The sequence below is a fragment of the Manis javanica genome, chromosome 14 (assembly GCF_040802235.1).
Source record: "Manis javanica isolate MJ-LG chromosome 14, MJ_LKY, whole genome shotgun sequence".
NCBI classification, from domain to species: domain Eukaryota; kingdom Metazoa; phylum Chordata; class Mammalia; order Pholidota; family Manidae; genus Manis; species Manis javanica.
The window spans coordinates 69,116,121-69,135,080 of record NC_133169.1 but is presented as its reverse complement, the minus strand read 5'-3'; the positions used below and the strand labels follow the sequence as shown (position 1 = coordinate 69,135,080).

The following is an 18,960-nucleotide window of genomic DNA, read 5'->3' as shown; positions in this document are numbered from 1 at the left end:
CAATAGCCTTCCATTTTCTTCTGGAATTGCCGCCAGCCCACTCAGCTCTTCCGGGAACGTATCACATTCCTAGACCCCCCTCCAAGCACCACCATAAATCTGCTCACATTAAAGACCGAATGCCCCCTACCCGACAGGGCTGCTCTGGCGTCTGAAATGATGCTACTCGCCTTGTTTGAAGGAGTGACATGATCAGTATCCTCCTCTACACAACAGCAAGGTGCCCTGGACACCAACGGGCAGGGAGCGCGAGGCGCGGCTCTGCCTCTCGGGAGCCCCCGGCAGGAGAAACGCCGCCGCCTCCCCCACCGACTCGCCAGAGCCTTCTTTCGGGCTGCGCGGTAGGCTCCAATGTACTTCCTCTCCTCTCCATCCTCTGTTTTGGTCTCGAATCCTGGAAACAGAGATCTAACTGCTTGATGGATGACGGTTCTTTTCTCTCTGGTGTCCTTAACAACCTCGATGGCAACACTGGTTTCCTTATTTTTAAAAAGTTGGAGCTCTTGTAAAAGCTGCTCTTCTTCAGCTGTCAGAACTGTAAATACATCTTCTGAAGGATCCTCCTCATCCACAGGGACGGACAAGTTATCCAAATGGATGATTTGTCCATCTTCTTCTATTTCATGAACCACGACGTCAGAGTACCTGTAAGATTCCTGAGAGTCCTTGATGGGCGCTTACAGACCTGGGGATGCCCACGTCCAGTTCGGTGAGGCTGGGCTCCGTCACGTCTGCCGAGCTCTCGGTGTCCTCGCTCCCTCACCCTCCTCTGAAAGGCCGTCCACCCCGTCCCCTTCCCCTTCTTCCCGCTGAGCCCCAGAGCTCTCCAGGCCCTCCTCAGCGTCCCAGCCTCAGGTGGCCTGGCACGCCGACACTGCGGGGAGGAGAGTCATTCTCTGGCCCGTCTGGCCCTTTGGTCACACAGCACTCTGGGACGTTCTGTCTTTTTGCTTCCTCATCATCTTCGACAGCAAGGGACCCACGCTTCAGTGGCACCCCGGTCATTTCAGTCATCTCCATTTTTAAGGTTACAAGAAAACATTTAAGAGAACCAGGGGCCTGGGAGCGTGGGCGCCGCTCCCGCAGGAAGGCAAGAGAGAGGGCGTGCGGCTACCGGCGCGGGAGAGCGGCGGCGGCGAGGGCCCCTTGGAAAAGCCGGCTACGAGGCGAGCTGCGCATAGGCAGCGCAGTTGGCTCTTCCCATCCGGGGCGCTCACGTGGACTAGCCGACCGCTGGGCTCCTACACCTGCAGCGCAGCGACTGCGCGTATGCAGGAAGGTCCCACCTCCGGGGCGAAGCCCGGGCATCCGAGGCCCCGCCCCGCTGAGGCCACACCCACTTCCCGCAGATCAGTGCCAGGGGCGGCCCACTTCTGGACATTTTTGTTATCACGTCTTTGGAACTTGGAAAGGCTCTGATGACTATGCAAAAATTCTGGCCAGATGGGTTTTTCTTTTCCCTGTTTTTTCCTTGAAATTGGTCAATATTTTGCTTCAGTTGTTTGTTTTGTGACTGCTAATGATTCTGAGTAGCATATATTAACAGATAAAAATATTTAAAAGAGTCACCAATCCTTTCACTCTTTCCTTAAATGAAATTGTCACCTTGAAAAAATTCCCTCCACTCTCTTTCCTAAAATTGTCACTGTGAGACAGGGACCATGGGCTTAGACAGAAGAGGGTGAAGGCCTCGGAAAAAGCAAGGCAGGATATTTACAGTCAGAGCAATATAACTACATGCAAGAAAACCCCCTACCAAAACTCTGTGTTAAACATTACGCTCTAGAGTCATTCTTCAGTGAGATCAGTTGATATGCCCGAGATAAAGAAAAGTAGCCCATGTTTTTATTATGCTAATCGGTTGTAATCATGTGTAAGATTCACTTTAGCATGCTAAAATGGACTTAATATCTCATCAAAGACAAACATCCTAAGGACACTTTTAACAAGTCCACACCCTAAGCCCTTTATAAACTCACAAAAATCCTCAACTGCCTATAAATTCCCTAGACAACGCACCACCTCGGACTATCTTGTCTCCTCCTGGCATGAGCCAGGTGCTCTGTCCTCTCACTGTCTGTATCGATAAAAGCTACTCTCTCATTCTCCTACTCTGAGTGTTTACTAAGTTCATTCTTTGACTCCACAAACAAGAACCCTGGCGTCAACTGAAGAACTGGTTCTTGGTAAAATGGATTTCTCTCTCTCAGGAAAATACGATGCTCAACATCTCATACATACTGTTCCCTGTAGACCTATGTCTGCAAACTGAATGTTGTACACATCATAGAAAAATATACCTAGTGATTTTTATATTTTAAGCTTAGGTTTTGGGATTTTACTCAATCACTTAAACTCTAAACCTGTGAATGTCCAATACGGCAGTCACCTGCCACAGGTAGCAGCCTACATTAAAATTAATAAAATGAAATTCAAATCTCACTTTCTTTAACATGTTAGGCATACTATCACCCTGAAGGAAGGCTATTGGATGGTACTGTTCCGTATCATTCAGCACCACCAGAAGGCTCTATCTCCATCATTTGTTTAATTCAAAACTTTCTTGTTCTGTGCCATCAGTTTACAGAGCCCTCTGAGCAGTATCTCTAGTGAACGCATGGCTTCAGAAGCTCCCTAGAGAAAACTTAACTATTGATTTCTCAGAGCCTCTCTGAGAACATCACTTGGAAGTACTTTTTTAAAAATTTCTATCCCTTCCTTACTAGATAGCCAGTTAAAATTACCCAATATTTCCCCAAACATATGTTGTTTAAAACCTACCCCTCTCCCTGTAATATCTTATAGGTGAGAGAGATCACGTGAAAGAATTAACAATGGAAAGATATTTTGCCAAAAACTACCTTTCTTAAGGCATCTTTGATGTCTTTATACCTCAAGCTATAGATCATGGGATTCAGAGTTGGAGGCATCACAGTATAGAAGACATAAAATAGAACATCCACCAGTGATGAGCTATCTGATGTGGACACCAAATAGGGAGTAGTGCCAGTTGAGAAAAATAAGATTATGGCGAAGAGGTGAGGTAGGCAGGTGGAGAAGGACTTTGATCTGCCCTTTGCTGAAGGGATTCTCAGTACAGTATGAAATATGTAAGTGTAGGATACTATGATGGAAGTAAAGCACCCCAAAGCCAAGAAAAAAATTATGGCAGTTATGACATTCTTTGCAATATTTGTACCAATGCATGAGATCTTCAGTAAGGAAGGAACATCACAGAAAAATTGTTGTATGAGGAAGCTGCAGAAGGTTAATGAGAAGGTGCTAGAAGTGTACATGGCCCCACCTATGCCCCCACTGAACCAAGAAGCCGTTGCTAGGTACACACAGACCTTCCTGTTCATGATGGCTTCATAGTGTAAGGGACGGCAAATGGCCACATAGGGGTCATAGGCCATCACTGTGAGTAAGACCAGCTCCGAAAATGGCAGGTAGAGGGTGAAAAACAGCTGTGTGACACAGCCTAGGAAAGACATGGTCCTGGTGTGTGTTAATGAATTGATGATAGATTTGGGTACAGTGACTGAGATGAATAAAGAATCTAAGAGGGAGATGTGCTTCAGCAAAAAGTACATAGGAGTAGAAAGGCGCTGGTCCACTGAGGTGAGGGTGATGATGAGGATATTACCCAGGAGAGCGGTCATATAGATCAGTAAGAATGGGTTTGAATCTCATGAATCTCTGAGAACCCCATGAGGATGAAGTCTGTCATACGAGTGAGGTTGGCTATTTCCTATGTGTAGGTTCCTCCAGCTGGTGAAAGAAAGGTCAGTGTTAGGAAAGAGAAACATGGTTCTAGGAAGGTAAGCCAACATCTCACTTATGATATCAATTATATATAATCTTAATTACACAGACGTGTTTGCTTTAACAACCAGTAATTTCACATTTATTCTTACATATCTTTCTATTGTTAGATAATGTTTTATGTATTTATTGAGAAAATAAAAGACACCCTTATACAGAATCATCAATGACATATTTAGATAACTCAAAATTTAAATGTGCTTTCATTAGTCCTTACAAAGAAATGTCATATATTACATGCAATACCTATCATATCCCCACTTATATATTTTAATCTTTCTACAATTCTGCTCTTCTGAATGTACATGTAGATGGAAAACCTTTGTATACTGTGCAAAACATCTATTCAGAAATATCTAAATAATCAACTTGGAATGTATACTTTTACATTCTTTTTACTTGGATTCAGCTGTTTGCCTTACATTTCCTTGTACTTAATTACAGTGAGCAAGAATGATAACCAGTTCATTTACAAATATGATCAAAGACAGACAGTCAGGGTGGTATACGGATCTCAGGTAGTAAGCCACTGGTCTGCTCTGTGAGTTTTGCAGAATTAGGACAGTAAATTCACTAAGATCAAAGTCCTAAGAAAACAAAGAGACCAGAGGATCAGTCCTTTGAATTGGAGTCTCATCACCAAATTTATTTCACCTATTTAGGCTTAATTTAAGGGTACTGCATTTCTAAATAAGGCTAATTTATTTTTTGCATAATATATAACTCACACAATGACATGAAAATAGGTATCATGATGACTAATATTTTCTTTCCTGTCTTTTTTGCTCAATAGTTACTTTAAAAAATTTATTTACATACATGTTATTGAAGGTAAGATGCTGGGACCATTAGAATTCAATATATGTTGAGAATATGACATAAGCACTGAGAATGAACTAAACGCTGTGAATGAACAATGTCATAAAATATGCAACAAGATTATAAAAACAATCTTGGGCCGCATTAAAATAATGTCAGTGTTACCATCTGAACTCTAGTTCTGGATCAATTCTCTATATAATGATTATAAGGTAGAGCAACAGAATAAGTCAAAATGAAGCCATCATTTATAGGCAGCCTGAAATATCAAAGAGGTAACAAGGATGAATACAAGCAAAAAAGTGAGTTTTTTCTAAAGCAAACTTAGTTCAATTTCTATAAAATAACCGAGATATTTCAATATGGGATATAGCTACTCTTCTTAGAATATTTAATTAATTTCATGAACATTCAAATTAATATCTAGCAAAACATAGGAAGTCAACTCTTATAGATAGAAAAATGGGAAATGGGAATAATTTGAGAGTATAATAGCATTATGTTTCTGTTATTGCTGCAATAAATCACGCTTTAATCAAGTTCTATCATTAACATATTCTGGAATCTTAAAACATTTCCCTTTCCAGGAGTTGCCATGTTCACAATTACCTCTAGAAAGCCTGATAATACAGCTTATCTCTGCCATTAAGTGACTGTTACTTACTACGTCAAGTCTAAATTTCTTCATTTTACTTTTTACTATGGGGTGTTCTAAACCTTCCACATCCTTATTCATTTCTCAGAAATTCCAACATGAAAACTTTCTTGAAGTCTGACACATTTCAAATTCTTTAGAATATCTTACTTTCCATTACGCCTTCACTATATCATTCTCCCTTTCATATAAGACAGACAGACATGAGGTACACTGAGGGTATTTTTCCAAAACTAAACAATCATACACTTTTTATTGTCAATACTAAAATTAGCATTTATTAATGGTATGTCAAAATAGTAATTTTCTATGAAATGTATCATCACCATGTTTTCCTGTAAATAAGTGTCTTTGGTACAATGTCTATGGTACTTTATCCCTGAAATTGTTTCAAGCTTGTTAATTTAGGAATATGAGTATTACCTCAAATGTCAATATAGTAAATTTAATTAACACTCAATGTTATAATAAATTCTCAGAGGACTTAGAGTGAATAACTTGCAACTTGGCAGGCTTCTGATTTGTTCTGGCTATTTTCTTCAAGACTATACTTTTACTTGACAAAAGGATAAACTCACTTGATAACCTTGCCCATCAATTTTGGTTAAGCTACTACATGAATGAAGAAATCCACTGTTGGCTGAAAAGAAATTCAATTCCAAAGACATATATTTTCCTCTTTTCTTCTGGATAATATGTCCAAAGTAATGTATTAGATCACCTCTTTGTTCCTTCAGCAGCTTTTAAAGGTTTGCCAGCTCCCTCCCTTACCAGAGTAGGCACGGGCCTCACCCTGGAAAGCAGATTATGTCACATGAAAACAAGTGCTCCAGAGATTTACTCCCAAGAAATTCAAAAAATCAGCAATTATGATTAATTGTCTTGTTTGGAGCATTTATGAATCATGATCCCAAAGGATCACTTTTTCTTGTGAATAACTTTATTGGTATTTTCTGAATTACAAAACATATTCATAACTGAATTTCAAACAGTTACTAGGATGCTTATATTTTATTAGCATTTTGATAAGCATGCTTCGTTCCATTCTTCCCTCCCTCTATCCCTCCCACAATTATTTATTTCATTACTGCTATGTTATGCAGGGAAAAGTCTGAGGAATGGTATTCTAAGCAGAGAGAAAAGCAAGCTCGAAATCTTGGATTTTTTGTGATGTCTGGGCACTGCAATTAGGATCCTGTAACTTAAATACTGTGAGTGATAGGACAAGGGAAAAGTGCAAGGTGATTATTCATTGGTAGCCAAAACCCAAATAATCATGTCAAAGTGTTCACTCTCTGTAATTTATTTCCAGACTTGGAGGTTTTGTTAAATATTAGTAGGAATTTGCCATCTTATTGAAAGAAGTTTTGGGAAAACCCCTGTAAGTACTCGACTGGTGTGAGGGATCAAAGTGCTAGATTATTGCATTTAGCATCCTTCCACCACTCAAAAGCTCACCATTCTTCTTAAGGTAGTCAGCTTTTTAAGGAAATTGGAATATATTATGCTATTTTTAATTTTCTATTTTCTATTCATTGTAAGGAACGGTAAACTATGAGAAAAATATTCACATTTGGAAATTGAGGTCCTATAATTAAAATAGGGAAATATCTGTTATATACTAATTCTGTATTATAAATTGATATTGAATACTACATAGTACAGCCTTATATGTATTAGTGTGATCAAATGTAATTTATTCCTATCAAGTATATTTATGCATATTAATTGTGTTTCTATTATTACTTAATGGTTTTTATGAGAAGAAAAGCAGCAAAGGTAACTAAATTTGAAAATTCTTAAGAAGTAAAAGGTTCAGATTTGTTGTGGGCAAACAGTGGGCATTGTAAGTGAACTTTAGCGTAAGTACTGTAGCTACATGAATCCAAAAGATGTAGAGCAGTCAAGACAAAAAAAAAAAAGGCAAAGTAATCCATATTGAAGGGAAGGAGAAGAACATCCTCTGTTTGAGGACATAGATGATGTTGATTTGAGATCTTTCGTCTTGACGTAGGCATTGACAGCTCTGTATTTCCCACTGAAGACTGCCTTCACTGTGCCCTGTAAGTTTTGAGATGCTCTGTTTTCATTTATTCACCCCTAAATATCTCATAATTTCCCTTGTGTTTCTTTTTTTTTTTTAACAACATGGTTTTTTAGAATGTGTTGTTAAATTTCCATGTATTTGTGTATTTTCTATTTTCCTTCTGTTTTTAATTTCCATCTTCATTCCTTTGTCGCTGGAGAAAGTATTAATGTAGTACCAGAAAATTTTCAATATATCGAGGCTTGTTTTGTGTTTACCACATAGTTTTCCTAGGGAATATTCCATGTGAACTAGAGAAGAATATGAATTATATCACTGTTGCTAGACTGCACTATATATGTTTATAAGGTATCTGTTTTATTGTGTTATACAAGCCCTCTAATTTTTTTATGGTTAGATGTTCTATATATTATTGAAAATGAAATATTGAATTTACCAAATATACTATAAAACTATTTCTCAATTCTGGCAAAAGTTGCATTATACGTTTTGGGGTTCTGTCGTGTAGTGCAAATATTTATATAATTGCTACATCTTCATGAATTAATACTCTATCAAAACATAGATATGTTTTGCACTTTTTAAACGTTTTTGTCTTATAAGCTTATTTTTTCCAAGGTTAGTTTAGTAAACCTAACTCCATGTTGGTTACCATTTGCATTAAATATATTTTTCTGTCCTTTCATTTTCAGTCAATTGTATCTAAAACAAGTATCCAATGGACGACCCATAACAGGATCACATTGTTTCACTTATTCTACTTATTTTGACATTTGATTAGTTTACTACTTACACTTTTAGTGATTATTGATAAAGGACTTAGGCCTGACAATTGCTATTCTTTTTGTATGTCTTTTTTACTTTTTATATCCTCCAACACTGATTCCATTTCTATTTGCCTTTGTAATGAATTGTTTTATTTTCCTTTGCTATATCCTTTTTTGTATATTTTAATACATATTTACTGTTACATTGAAGTTTATTTTTCCCATTATAAATTTACAGCAATCAAATTTGAACTTATGAGAACTTAATTTCAATAACATAAAGCTGTTTATATGCTCTGTTTCTGTGTTATTGCTGTTGCAAATTACATCTTTTTAAGTTGTAAGGCCATTGACATTAATTTAGCATTTGTTTTTGAAATTATATAGAAAATTACAATGCAATTACTCTCTAAAGAAACAATAATTCTGAATTTACATTTTTCCCAAATATTTAACACTATCAAATCTTAAATTTATTCACAGGGCATTGATTTATTCTCTAGTTTCCTTTCATTTCAGTTGGAATTATTCACTTTAGCATTTCTTATAGGGCAAGCCAACAAGTGACATCTCTCATGTTTTATTTTTCTGTGAATGGCTTATTTTCTCCTCATGTTTAAAGAACAGTGTTACTGGATATAAAATTCTAGTTTGACAGGATTTTTTTTCCTTCAGCATTTTGAAAATATCATCCACCTTCCATCCAGTCTGTCTTGCTTTCTGATGAGCAACTGACTGCAGTCCACAGAGGGTCCCCGGTCTGTGAGGATCCGTGTGGTACTGGCTGCTTCTAGAATCAGCCTTTGTCCTGGGGTCTCTGTTTTAGCCTCCAACCCCTTTCTTGTAATCTCAGTTGTCAATCTCTTTAAGTTTTTCCTATTCAAAATTATTTAAGCTTCATGAGTAAATTTGTGTCTTTCATCAAATATAGGGAATTTTGTGCAATATTCATTAAAACATTGTCACATTCTCTTTTCTTCTTAGAACCTTGCACTCTGTGTACTGCCGCCTTGATGGCAGAGTATCCTTAGGCTCTAGTCATTTTTCTTCATTTATTTTTCTTTCTTGTCATGAGATTCAGTAATTTCAATGGTTGTATATTCAAGTTTGTTTGCTCTTTTATTTCTCTGCTCATATCTATTGTTAAACTTTCCTACTAAAGTTTTCACTGATTGTGTTTTTCAGCTATAGAATTTTGTTTGGTTCATTTCCATACTTTAAATAATTTCATTAATAATATTTTGTTAACACATCATTTTTCCTGTTTTTCTTTATTTTTGGTCTAGAGCTTCTTTTAGCAAGTTGAGCATATTTTTGCCTCTGTTGTAAATCTCTCTTCAGTCGTTTTAAATACTGAGCTTCATCAGCAATGATATTTGTTACTTATTTTATTCCTTTGGACATAATTTCCTATTATTTTTGTATAGTTCCTAGGTTTGTGTGTGTGTATGTCTGTGTTTATATGACTATTGGGCATTTTCTTGTTATGATGTGGTAACTCTGGAAGTCATATTCTCCCAACTTCCCTCAAAAATGGCTTATTTAAAAAAAATTGTTGAAGTCTCTAATAGTTCATTTTTTTAGGAACCATTCCAATCTATTTTTAAAGAATTTTCCCTGTGTGAAGTCACTGAAGTCTGCCCTGTAATATACTTTCTTTTTTGTATATACTGCCCTGTAATATACTTTAGCACATATTTTAACAGACATTCTGTTAAATTCCAGGAAGAAGAGAAAAAGAGAAGAAAAGCAAAACACACAGCTGCACACTGCTGGTCTATGCACACTGGCTTTCTATTGGACACATCCTCCACTCCGGGCCAGCATTGCACTGCTCACTGGTACCAGCCTATGTTAAAAGCTTTACATCTTCTCCAATCTTTTCTCCACACATGTTGCCATGACCATTCATATGGATTTCTATAGTGCCCTGTATGCATGACTATTTGTGAATGTCCAAGATTTCCAATGAATTTCCAGAGCTTTCTTGCCTGAGCCTTCAGTAGTTAATTCTGTTTTACCAGTAATATTTTCCTGGTTTTCTATGGTCTGTCAGTGTTCATTGCAATATTTTTGAGTAACATTTACCAGTCTTCCAGTCTGCATTCCATGTTAGACAAAACAGGTAAGCCCCTTATGGTACACTTTCAGATAGTTCCCATGCTGGTTTGAGTACACACACACACACAGATAATATGTGAGTTGGAGCTGCTCTGTTCCTTCCCGAACCAGTGATTAGGGTACCTATTGGGAATGTGGTCTGTTACCACTTTGGACTGTTGGTGATTTAATAATTCACCACTGTACCATGGAGGAGGCTGGGATAAGGGAATTTTAAAATAACATACATAATCCTACTCTGTGTAAGTTGCCTTTCTTTTAGTTTCAGCATTTCTTAGGTTACTGGGAAATGCTGGACATTTTTCTGGAGTTATGATCACATTTGATCTGAGAGTTTCTGCTCAATTTTCAGTATTTCTTAAAGGAAAAAAGCTCTTGGAGATGCTTAATCTGCCACCTTGCTGACATCACACTTTAGGTTTTTTGTAGCTTTAAATATGTGATTGTAAGATTTTAGTTTTTAACTTCTAATGTTTTCTCTCTTTAGAATTGAATTTTATACTTTATAAACTCCATAAATTTTTGTATATTTTTGTTTCTTCAACAGTTAATATAATCAATAATGATGGCTTATTTTTAAAAGTTACACCAGTGTTTCATTTTTAGATATTACAACACATACTTTGTCTTTGTTTAATTAATGGCTGGTTTGATTGTTTTGTCAGTGTTACTGAACATAGTGTCATATAATTTTAATTTTTGTTTTTCTGCTTAACTTGTATGTTACCCCTGTGAAAGTTTTTAAGAGGGGTGCCCCTTGTTTTATAACCAATAAAAAGTTACAGGTGATAAAGTTAATTTTTAAATACACTTATTAAGATATTCTGAAGTGATCACCAATTAAAAATAAATTAATGTTAAACTACTTATGCTATGAAACAATCTGAAAAAATAAGAAAAAATAGAAAAATATATAGTTTAAGTATTGTGACACTGAAATCTCAGTCATAAGTATGGTTAGAAGAAAAAAATTAAAGACTTGAAATAAGGAATCCTCTATATTTAACCAGTTTACATTCATAAACATTATTTTTTCAGTGTTTTTTTTCAATACGTATAAGCCAAAACAAACATTCAGTAAGTGCAAATGACAACCTGTGGTGCATTTTCTGTGGTATAATTGAATCAAATCAGAGATCATAAGAGAAATGTATGTCGAAAAATTTTCAAATATTTTGAAAAATTTAAAAATGAATAAAGATGAAGAAATGACAGACACATAATAAATATTTTGTGCTTTTTGTCAAATGTATTATCAAAAGAGAAATACAGTTTTAAATGCTGACACAGGGAAATGAAATTTATAAGATGAATCTTCTACTTTAGGAACTAGAGAAATATGGACAGATCAAGGCAAAGTAGGGTAATATAAAGAAATAATTATAAGAACAGAAATCAATGAAATACAAAGGAGAAACATAGAGAATGTCAATGAAATAAAAAATTGGTACTAAAAATATTAAAATCAAAATATGGAAGTCTCTTTCCTAGCTAATCAAGAAAAAAAAACCACTTTCAGTATCAGGAATTAAGGAAGATATATCAGGCAGTAAAAAGATAAAAATATTACAGTATGCTCTGCCAATAATTGCAACAACATAAGTGACATTTACAAGTATCTTAACAGACACAAATCATGACAATTTCCTCTATAAGAAATATCAAACCTGATCAGTCATATTTTGGAAATACACTGAATAATAAAATATCCTTCCAAATCATTTTATTGAGCAGACTGTCATGTGAATTTATCAAAAATAAATAATATAGAACCCTTCTTTAATAACTTTTGTGAAGAAATAATACTCTCATGGACACTCTTTGGAGCATATCAAATACTCCAAAGTATTCAAAGATAATACAACATGACCAGATTTAATATATTCAAGAAATGTGAAGCTGGTTTAACATTTGAAAACAGACAATGCTACTTTCCATACGAAAATAAGTGTTAAAAATGATAAGAATGTCTCAATAGAAAGAAGCATTATAGGATATGAAAATTTCAGCAATGTTTTGATTTTCAATAACAACAGTCACAGCAAAAACACTGTCAGCAAACTATAACAGAAAGAGGTTTTGATATTCCTTTAAAGAGCTTCTGTTAAAAAAAAAAAACCCTGTACCTAACATCTTAGCTAATAGTGGAAAACTGAAATCCTTCTTTCAAGAATAGGCACAAGGTACGTCCAAACTCAGTATTTCCACTAGAGACCCTCACAATAAGGCAAGATGAATGATGAAGGCACAGGTAAAAGTCAGCATATTGAGTTGAGAGAATGAAGAAAACTTTATTTGTAAATTATTGTGTATATGTGAAATCACACAGACTATGTTTTAAAAATTTACTAGAAGCAGCAAATTAATTTATACAAATCACAGATTACAAGGTCATTATACAAAATCAAAAGTATTTTTACATTCAAACAACAAAAAGTAGAAACTGATATTTGGAAAATAGTTTTAATAACAATAAAATATTAAATGTAAAGGATAATTTTTAAAAAGCATGAGGAATACCTTACAAAATATTGCTAAAATAAATTAAAGAAGGTCAGATAAATGGTAAAATATGCCATGTTCATATTCAGAAGACTCAAAACTCCAGAACATTTTTTTTGTGTGTGTGTTAAATTGATAAGCTTCTTGTGAAATATTTATGGAAATCTATTCGTTTAAATAGGGCACAACAATTTTTTAAAAGTAAATCAGACTTGGAGAAAAATGGTGGAATTGAGGTCAACTCAATCGCCTGTTATACCTGTACACCAAGGAAGAAACTATATTGACTATAACCCTGAAAATGACCTGCAGACATCATAATAAACCATCTGTAACTGGCAAGGAAGGGAAGACCGCACTGAGAAGGGTAAGGGGGCGTAGCCATTATCATTTGCGACCCAAGCCATCCCCTTATAAAAGTCGACAATCAGGAGGGTGAGAAATGGAATAAAGAGGCTTAACCAATCAGGAATGTGACATACATGGCCCTGGAGATAAGCTCCAGGAAGAAGGTTACACATTGAATTGGGGCTTGATGATCAGCAGGACCAGATGTCAGGGAGAGCGGGAGCTCTGGGAGGGAGAGCAAGGCTCCTCTCACTTGTGGAGGACCAGTGTGCTCTGTCAGTCGTGCTGGGACCCAAAACAGAGGCGGCAACCTGAAAGATGTGCTAGATGTTGGAAGTGTGTTACAGTGGCAGGGTCTGAGGGAGCAATCTCTAGAGAGAGGAACACATTCCCAGCTGCCCTCAGACCAACGGACAGATGTTTTCAGAAACCAGTTCTGATATTCTACACCTGCCCCTCTGGTTCATCTCCAGCTTTCCCCTGGAGACCTGCCGCACCTACAACTCTAGGCCCAGCAGAGGTCTGTCATTAATAACAGGCATTCCCACAATAAATCCCTCACTTCAGACAAAGAACAAGAAGAGGCTAGTTGTGGATCCACCATTACTGGCAGAGAAGTTGAAAGGCAAGCCCCATCCACAGACCTCCAATGGCAGACTCTCCTGGCCACCAATCAACCACAGCAGAAAACTTGTCTCTGTCTAGCAGAGCATTTGAGTTTCTGGGCACCACAGGCCACCTACTATACACAGACACTATGTCCAACACCAGGCAGCATTGCTGATCTATCTGACACAAAGGAAGAAAAAAAACCTAGACAAAATTAGGCCATAGTGGAATATGTCTCAAACAAAAGACAAGATAGACACATGTAAGTGCAACAAAGATAAACAATCTTCTTGATAAAGAATTAAAATTAGCAGCCATAGGGATATGAAGCTGAATAGGGACAAGAATTGAGGATCCCAATGAAAATTTCAATGAGATAGAAAATATGAAAAAGACCCATTCAGAGATAAAAAATGCAATAACTGTAATGAAAAATACACTAGAGGGAATGAATAGCAGACAGCAGCAGCTGAGGAAAGCATCAGTGAGGTAGAAATTGGCAAGTGCAGAGTAACCAAGCTAAGGAACAGTGGAAATAACAATATTTAAAAATGAGAAGATGCTAAGAAAGCTCTGCAACAATTTCAAATGAAACTATATTTTCCCCAGGAGGATATTAAATATCCTTCTCCCAGAAGGAGAAGAGAGAGACAAAGGGATAGAAAATCTATTGGAATAAATAATAGCTGAAAACTTCCACAGTCCGGGGAATAAAATAGGCATCCTGGTCCTAGAATGCAGAGAGCCCTTAATACAATGAACATCAGGAAGACAACACAAAGAAGAACAGTACCTGAAATGGCAAAGATTGAAGATAAAGAGAGAATCTTAAAAGCCTCAGGAGAAAGGAAGACAGTTACTCACAAGGGGAACTTCATAAAGCTATCAGATTTATTAGCAGAAAGTTTACAAACCAGAAGGGTGTGGTATGAACTATTCAAACTACTGAAAGGAAAAAATCTACAACCAAGTATGCTCTACCCAGCAAGGCTGTCATTTAGAACTGAAGGAGAGATTAAAAGTTTCCCAGATAAACAGAGGTTAAAAGAATTCATTACTATTAAAACAGCCTTACAGGATATGTTAAAGGAACTTTAGATGGAAATATTTTGTCAAAATATTTTTCATCGATGAAAACAAACTTACAGTAAAAGTAGTATACCAATTACTTACAAAACAAGTATGAAGTTCAAAACACAAAAGTAGGAAAAGCAACTATAATGAAATAAAAAAAATGCAGGATATAACATATACATAAACTGTGGAGGAGGAATAAGAATAAAAAAGTACTATGTTTGGAGTATGTTTGAAATCAAGCGACTACCAACTTATTATAGACTGTTATATATTTAATAAACTGTCTATGAATCATATGGTAACCACAAACCTAAAGCCTATAATAGATAAACAAAAAATGAGAAGAAAGGAATCCAAGCAAAACACAAAAAATCATCAAATCACAAGGGAAGCATGTAACAGAGGAAGAATGCAAATATAACACAAAGAAGAGAGGCAGAGACAGGAATTACAAAAACAACCAAAAATAATTAACAAAGTGCCATAAATACATACCTATCAGTAATTATGTTAAATGTGAATGGACTAAATGCACCAATCAAAAAAGATAAAGAAACAAGACCCATTTATATGCTAGTAAAAGATATTAATATCAACATAAAGATATACATAGACTGAAAGTGAAGGGATGAAGAAAGATATCCCATACAAATAGAGGAGAGAAAAAAAGGAGTAGCATTACTTATATCATGAAAAATGGGTTTCAAAACAACAAAATGAACAGGACGTAAAAAGAGACATAAAATTATAAACAGATCAGTCCAAGAAGAATATATGACAAATATAAGTATCTCTGCACCCCAATAAAGGATCAGCTAAATATCAAAACAAATACTAACAGACCTATAGTGAAAAATAAACAACAAAACAAAAATAACAGAGGATTGTAACACCCCATTTATATCAATGGAAAGAACTTTCAGAAAGAAACTAAATGAACAGTGACACTGAATGCCACATTACTATCGATGGGTTTAATAGACATATAAAGAATATTCCATCCCAAAGCAGCAGAGTTCACACTCCTCTCAAGTTCATATGGAACATCCTCAAAAACAGATCACATATTAGGACACAAAAAAGCACAATAAACTCAAGATTAAAACTGTATTAAGCATCTTTTCATTACAATGCTATGAAAGATTAAACTAATTTCATGAAGAAAACCAAAACTAATTACATGAAATATATATATATGAAGACTAAACAACATGCTTCAAAATAATCAATGAACAAATCAAAGAGAAAATAAAGCAATACCTGGAGACAAATGAAAACAGAAAAAAAATAGTTTAGTATGGGATATGCAGCAAAAATGGTTCTAAGATGGAAAAACAGTAATATAGGCCTAACTCTAAAAACCAGAATAATCCCAAATAAATAATATGACCTCAAAACTAAAGGAACTGAAAAAAAAAAAAAACGAACAAAGTTAGTAGAGGGAGGGACATAATAAATATCATGCCATAAATAAATAAAATGGAAAATAAGAAAACAATAGAAAAATAATCAGTGAAATGAAGAGCTGGTTCTTTGCAAAGATAGGCAAAGTAGACAAACACCTAGCCATACTTTTCAAAAACAACATAAGATAAAAATAAACAAAATCAAAAACATAAAATCTTATTTATCATTTTCCTTATTATTCCTACTATTGAGAAAAATGTTAAATATCTGTGTTTTCTAAAAAAGTCCCAGTTCTGTCAATATTCATAATTAAATTAACATCCATAATTAAGAGCAATACCTGGCTCATATGTGTTCAGTAAACGTTTATTGAGTGAATTATTTTGAGGCACAGAGAGATACTATTGTAAGAGCCCTTGTACCACATGGCCTAAAACTGTTCCATTTAACAGTCTCAATTTTTGGCCTAGGGCAACTATTGAGTTGTAAATTATGAAAACATTTAATTGAAATACTATATGGGATTGAACCAGCCCATTTTCTGATTGGGAATACCTTGTGGGCAATAAATAATCTTATGCTATCATTTTATCACTATGTGTTGTATGAAAAGATCCTTAAAAACAAAATTATACATTGTAAAATATCTATTTTAGTATAATTCAATGCAAATATGTAAAGTTCTGAGGGACATCCATATCAGGTGGTATCAATTACATAATATAATTTTCAATACTTACTATTTCCAAATGTGGTATGAGAATCCATTCTAAATTGCTTCACAGAGTTAGTTCCTAAAGTCTTATGTTATGTTTCTGACCAAGAAGAACCTCTTTTGTCCTACAACTTAGATGAAAGCTATCTTCACATCTTTGGTTGTCAGGGTGTATATGAGAGGATTTACCAATGGCATGACCATGCAGTAGAACACGGAGACCACTTTACCAATGGTAAAGTTGTACTTGGCTGGAGGCAGACATTGGCAAAGATGATGGTGCCATAGTAGATGGTGATCACAGTGAGGTTGGAGGCACAAGTGAAGAAAGCTTTCTTCGAGCCTCCAAGGAAGACAGTCTGGTTATTTTTACCACAATGTGTTCATAGGAGGACATGGTGAGAAGAAAAGAACTGAGAATCACAACAGACCTACATGTGTAGCCGAAGGCCTCCCCCTAGAATGTGTCTGAGCAAAAGAGTTTAAAAATGGGATCTGAGTCACAAAAGAAATGGTTGATCTTCTGTGGACCTCAAAAGTTTAAATGGAAAATGAGTATGGTAGACACAAGAGAGATGATGAAGCCCCCAATCCAAGATCCAGTGGAGAACTGCAGGCACACTGGGATCCTCATGAGCAGTGAGTATCTTAGAGGGTTGCAGATGCCCAGGTACCGGTCACAGGCCATCACTACCAGGAGGATGCACTCAGTAGCTCCCATGGAGAAAAAGAAATAGTACTGGGTTATGCAGCCAGACACACAGATAGTAACACCCTGTAACAGGCAGGTGGCCAGCAGTTTGGGTACTGTGACTGTGGTGTACCAGATCTACAGGAAGGACAAATTTCCTAAGAAAATGGACATGGGCATCTGGAGTGTGGGCTCCATCACAACAGTGAATATGATGAGGGTGTTTGCCACGAGGGACAGCAGATACACAGTGAGGAACATCACAAACAATGTGAGTTGCAGGTAGAGAACACCAGGAGACCCAAGAAAAATCAACTTGGTCACTGTCACCTCCATAGCTCATCCTCTCTGATCTGGAACCAACAAAGCCCAGATGATGGATGAGCAAGAATGGGATATTTTAATATTCATTCACTTCATGATAATAAAGGACCTCTAAACATATTAAAATTAATAGCTTCCAAAAGCATAATTGGTGTCTTTATAAACATTTTTACATGGAATAGGTTATTTAATTAAAAAATTAATTTTGAAGGTTAATAGTAAATACTTGACCAAGATGAATATTTTACCAATGAAGATACTAAGGAAAGACATTATTTTCCCTCAGTTACATCATTTTATATGGTGGGGCACATTGTACTCAGGTGGGGCATTTTAGAATACTACAGTGCAAATTAATTCATAAAATTAGTGGCCGTTGCAAGAACATGACATTGTTCCATCAGCAAGTATGTCCCATTTCAGACATTTTAAATGGTGAAGAAATCAGCACCATGCATATCAAAGGCCAGTGACCATGGCTGGATCTCAGATGGAGCTCCTGGGCCACACCTATTGCCTTAAGAACCCAAGGTGTTGCTGCAGTATGGACATTATGGCCCCTATCCCACGTCATCTCTCAGGGCTGGGTGCAAGACAGGAACTGGAGGAAATGCCATCACCAATAAACAATGCAGAAAGTAAGATTCAACATCTATACAAAAATGATTTTTTCATAAATATTTTTCTAAATTCTATTCTTGGCTTGTTTTGTTTCAGAATCAGTTCAACCACCAATTTTTCTACACTGGTTGGGAATAGTCAAACAAATAACTTTAAAGTCAAAATTCTATTGTATGTTCAAAAGACATACATTTTTTTTTCTATGGCTTGGCTATTATGAAGGAACATTTAATATGAGATATATCCATTTATGAATTTTTAAATGTATGATACAGATTTTATAACTATACTTAAGTGTTCTTTCTAAAATAAAAAAAATACAGAAATCCTTTTTGTAGAGAAACAGTTTTCCAATGAATGTAATGTATACATGTTCTTTAGTTCCAAATAATCCACATGAGGCAGGGAGCCAAGATGGTGGCGTGAGTAGGA

The 18,960-nt window shown here is 35.9% G+C and overlaps 1 pseudogene; it reads right to left on the bottom strand.

Moving 5' to 3' along the window:
• Positions 1–16,979: 16,979 nt before the first annotated feature.
• On the bottom strand, positions 16,980–17,919 carry LOC140846061 (olfactory receptor 6P1-like; annotated as a pseudogene).
• Positions 17,920–18,960: the final 1,041 nt, after the last annotated feature.